Source organism: Phalangium opilio, unplaced genomic scaffold (genome assembly GCF_054372755.1).
Source record: "Phalangium opilio isolate 3A_F unplaced genomic scaffold, DU_Popi_V2 ptg000042l_1, whole genome shotgun sequence".
In the NCBI taxonomy this organism is placed as follows: domain Eukaryota; kingdom Metazoa; phylum Arthropoda; class Arachnida; order Opiliones; family Phalangiidae; genus Phalangium; species Phalangium opilio.
The window spans coordinates 5001-10540 of record NW_028324166.1 but is presented as its reverse complement, the minus strand read 5'-3'; the positions used below and the strand labels follow the sequence as shown (position 1 = coordinate 10540).

General features: G+C 36.4%; 1 long non-coding RNA gene across 1 annotated transcript; it reads left to right on the top strand.

The window, feature by feature from the left end:
* The first annotated feature begins 1139 nt into the window (after positions 1-1139).
* On the top strand, positions 1140-2507 carry LOC149677969 (uncharacterized). The gene is made up of 2 exons (XR_016365992.1): positions 1140-1880; positions 2351-2507. It is a non-coding gene; the product is annotated as an uncharacterized LOC149677969 (long non-coding RNA).
* Positions 2508-5540: the final 3033 nt, after the last annotated feature.

Here is a 5540-nt window from a genome sequence, read left to right as displayed (position 1 = left end):
ACCGTAATAGATAGCGTTAATTTGAAAGCAGATTTAGATAGAGGAGTTAATGGGCATTATTATCCGTAATTTTCATTTAATTTGAATGATAATTAACTGAATTAGAGCCAAAAAACATTTTCAATGTAATTCCAACGCGAAAACCGTTAGTTAGTTTGGTGCTACGCCATCTATAGCGAGATAAATGAACTGCGTTAATGTTATTTAAGTTTTCAAGTTTCAAAGAAATAATTGCGAAGTTAATTACGACTATTTAAGCGTCAATTGCCTCTGTAATCAAAATAATTAAACATTGTAGTTTTTAACATCGGCGCTTGCCTTGTATAGATGTCGCCACACTATTATCGGAATTCTATAAATCGTTATATCTTTTAAACCGCAATAGATAGCGTTAATTTGAAAGCAGATTTAGATAGAGGAGTTAATGGGCATTATTATCCGTAATTTTCATTTAATTTGAATGATAATTAACTGAATTAGAGCCAAAAACATTTTCAATGTAATTCCAACGCGAAAACCGTTAGTTAGTTTGGTGCTACGCCATCTATAGCGAGATAAATGAACTGCGTTAATGTTATTTCAACTTTCAAGTTTCAAAGAAATAATTACGTAGTTAATTACGACTATTTAAGGTTCAATTGTTTCTGTAATCAAAATAATTAAACATTGTAGTTTTTAACATCGGCGCTTGCCTTGTATAGATGTCGCCACACTATTAGTCCGAATTCTATAAATCGTTATATCTTTTAAACCGTAATAGATAGCGTTAATTTCAAAGCAGATTTAGATAGAGGAGTTAATGGGCATTATTATCCGTAATTTTCATTTAATTTGAATGATAATTAACTTAATTAGAAGCAAAATAAGATTTTATGGTATAGGTGTTTTCGGATCTCAAATTTCAAAAAAAGCCGCTGCGTTAATAGTGTTGCGACATCTATACAATACAAACTCAAATATTATTTGAATTTAAAACTACAATGTATAATTATTTTGATTGCAGGTAGAACTAAACCTTATTTAGGCAAAAGTAATTCTGCAATTATTTCTTTGAAACAACAAAGTTTTAATTAATCACAATGCAGTTCAATTTTCCACATATAGATGGCGAAACCCGCCTATCAAGATACAAGTATAGACGGAGTAGCAAGAATATGTGTAGCTAGAGCGAGAATGGAGAAACTCATAGCTGGAATAGCCTTCTTTGTGTCGTTACTGCCGTCGTGACGTCGTAATCAATCAAAACTACGCAATATTTATTGGCCAGAATGTCCAGTGAGCCCCCCTTTAGTTTTTAAAAGCATTATAGGACATTAAAATATTATTAAACAATGCTTAATTCTCTGTGCTTATTTCCGGTCCTATCTGTGGCCGGCATCAGCTGAGTTCATCATGGCAGCCTGTGCTTAGCTCCTGTGTGACATTTCGTGTTTGCACCTTTATTTAGTTTAATTAAACCAAGTTCTTTCGTTAATTGCAATTAAAAATGGTTAAGAAGTGTTCAAACCATGATTACGCGAAAGAAACTTTAGTTTTTTATTGAGTTTTAAAGGCCAAAGGTAATCGAAAAAGCAATAATTATGGAAAAGTACCAAGGCTTAAGCAATGTTTAGATAGTGTAGAACACAAGATAGGCCTTTTTAAATGTAATTAACGCATTTTAATTTAATATTTGGGGCAACCCGCTTCCATAATGGATACAAAACAACCCCCAAAAGTACTTGGGGCGTTTAAAACCAGTCGTGTTATCCAAGTAGAGACTGTTATCAAAAGATATGCATGGCAATGAGCTGTACAGCCGCTCGTTCTCCGCTGAAAGATCACTTTGTGTGGGCTCCTACAGTTTGAAGAAACTCAAGAAACACTTCGCTTAGTGCCTGGTAAGTACCTCTTTAATTAATTATAGTGTCCAATTATTATAGCATTAAAATGTAAAGAACTCAAAAGGTACAGGCTCCAAATGGTTTACGTTAGGCTTAGGTTTTATGGCTTGTAACTCTGGTTCTACTAGAGATAACGGGATGTCCTTTGAGTATGTTGTAGTCCTATTTGTCCCCCATCCAACGATACTAAAAACATAGGGCTACGACAAACGGCGGTCGAGTAATTAAGCAAAATTTTAATAAACATTCGCTCCGTTGAATTGAGACGGACTTATTTTACAAAACACCCATTAACTCCGGTTCTACTAGAGATACGGGGTTGTCCTTTGAGTATGTTATAGTCCAATTTGTCCCCTTTCCAACGATACTAAAAACTTAGGAATAGGACAAACAGGGGCCGAGTAATTGAGCAAAACGTAAACAATCAAACCCCCACCATAGGATTAACATTAGACTATACTTTGCAGGCTCGTAACTCTGGTTCTATGATCCTATAGTCCAACGGGGCAAGAAGGACAGGTCCAGTCTAAGAAGGCCAGTTTCAAAAATACTCACCAAGGAAAGAAATGAAAATGAAAACTCATTCAAATTTGTAATTTTTTAATAAAATTCATGGAAAACTCAGTGAAACTTTTTTAATACGCTTCTGAAACCATTTTTTTCCGATTCCTCGCCTTGAAATTAATCAGGAAATATATTTTCCTTGTTAATCTAGCTTAATTAGAAGCCGTAATTAAGGAAAATGCTTAACTGGGGGAAGCGTCACACTTCTAGTTAGACTGTTACTTATAATTTTCACACTAAACTTTGGAGGCTCGTAACTCTGGTTCTACTAGAGATACGGGGATGTCCTTTGAGTATGTCCTAGTCCTATTTGTCCCCTTTCCAAGGATACTTAAAACTTAGGGCTACGACAAACACGGGCCGAGTAATTAAGGAAAATGTTCATAACCACCATACCCTCCGTTACACTAACCTTTGGAGGCTCGTAACTCTGCTTCTAACCTTTACGTGTTACTGTTATGACGTTTAGCTTAGGATAGGGGTGTTTTAGAGACATTTTGACCCTTAGAAGGGCAGATACGGAAGGTTTTTCCCATTTTATGGCTCTATCTATCTCACTCGTTTAACCAACCCACTGCGTCATTCGTTTAGCTTACCCACCCCTCGACACAAAACTTAAAAGCGCTATATCTTTTAAACCGTAATAGATAGAGCTAATTCGAAAGCAGATCTAGATAGAGCACTTAATGGAGATTATTAACTGTAATTTTCATTAAATTTGAATGATAATTAACTTAATTAGAAGCAAAATAAATATGGCCAATTGCTGGGTGTTCTCGGATCTCAAATTCAACAAGTTTAGATGGCGAGGGGACCGTCACTACGCATCAGAGCGTACGAGATTTGAAATCACTACCGATTTTGATGATTTCAATACGATTAATGTGATTTGAATGATTTGAATGATTTGTACGATCATAAGTTTATAAGATATGTTCCGTAAGTAAGTCACTACCTACACTTCGTAATGCCAAAGGCTTAATGAGAGCTAGTTCAATAACGACAAGCGAGAATTGACTATAGAGTGCTGTCAGTTGTGACGTCAGATCCAAGGTTAAACGTCACGAGTCTGCCTTTCGCAATGGGCGGCCATGACAGTTACCGTTTTTTCTTTATGGGAAAACAGCATGGGTGACGTCACACCGGCGCTTCTGACAGCACTCTATACCTGGTTTTGCAGTCCATCCTCCTATTTAGTCTATGGTAAACCTTTGACAGCGCCCCAGTCACCACGCGTCGCTTTACGAGAATCTATGACTTTTCTCCTACGTCACTTCATGACAAGCTCTCATTAACACTTAAGGAACACATATCTTATTTACTTATGGTACGACTCGAATGATTTGGCATTGATTTGAATGATTTGAATTCTTAATTTGACTGCTTTGGATGGTGATTTCACTGATTTGATTGATTTCATAGCGATTTTAGTGATTTTCTAGATTTGGGAAGTGATTTACGTGATTTGAATGATTTGAAAACCTAGGTGTATGAGATTTGAAGGAGTGACGGCCCCCTCGCGTCCCAATACACTGATTCGGACAGACAAACCTCGCTTCGGTTGACTCTCAGTGGTACGACTTGTTTCGTCCAAGCTTTCCCGCCGAACTATTTTCGACCTCCGCCTTTCCAACATTGCTTATCCCTCCGCCTTGAGTCAGTCCCGTTACCGTTGTCTACCCCCCTTCTATTTGTAACCTCTCATCAATGTAGACGTAAACGTCAACTAAACTTAAAAGTGAATACATTGGTCTCTCTTATTCCTCCCTGCCTTTGCTGGCGCTTCAGGTTAGCCGCGTCATAAAATAAAGAGGCGATAAATTTCAATCTCTCTTTTTTTTCTTTCACCCCGCAGTAGTGGCAGCGCTGTGAGTTACTAGCGTTAAACCTTCCGTACATTTAAAACAGGGTGCCATTAATCGAAACCCAATTCATTATTTGGGCTTAAAAATTATTTTAATTGATTTTAACGGCGATTTTTTTACTGATTACTGTTAGTTACGAAGTGCAACGTAGGATAGGGTTATTTTAGAGACATTTTGAAGCTTAGAAGAGCAGATACGTAATGTTTTTCCCGTTTTAGGCCTAAAATTAGGCCTAAATTAATTAACCCGATATGGATTTCGGGTTAATTTTAGATGAGAAATCGATTGGTGATACGCGAATCGGCCTAAAATGAACAAGGTGGCCGAAAATGTGGCTGTACGCTTCTGAAACCATTTTTTTCCGATTCCTCGCATTGAAATTAATCAGGAAATATATTTTCCTTGTTAATATACCTTAATTAGACGCCTTAATTAAGGGAAAAACCTATTTTAAAAACTCCAAAACAAAGTCTTTGCAAACGCATGAAAAGTCTACGGACGGGAGACGTGGTTGATACCCGAGATGAGAGAGAATTTTTCGCAATTTCAATTTTCGGTTATTTTTAATTTCCCATCGAAATTAACTTAATTAATTAAATTAAATACACTTAATCTGAATGATTAAAACCTCCTGAATCCGATGGTGCTAGTCGCGTCTCTCTACGACCAACCGTTAATTAACTACGCAATTAAACGTCCCGAAAAGCAGCCCGTTTTTTCAGTTTTTCTTCTTTCCAACCTCTTCTTGCCATTTAAATTTAAATTAATTAAACTTTAATTAACCGATTCGGACGTAGAAATCTCTAAGGAATCGAATGAAAGTGGTCCCAATATCGTGCGACTAGCGGTTCATTAGTTATTACACTAATTACGGCCTTGTGCGTTTTTGGTTTCAACCTAACTGTGTAGCGACTGTAAAGGTTATGGTCTACGGCCTCGCAGTACTTCCTGGTATCGAGTTACGTTGATTTTCATTAATTAGGGTTAAAACCTTAATTATCTTAATTTTTAACGGAATATTTTTATTGAATATTGTCTCTTGACCCGTTTAGAGTGTCATATTGAAAAATCAGACTGATATCTTTAGAAACGAGGTTTAAAACTGATTATTAGTGTTCCTTGATTAAATATAATTTATTTTGATGAAACTGATATGGATTATATACTGATTTTAACTGATTTACACATTTCAAGCCTTTTTGTGTTTGTGCCGCCATTTTGGAAAATG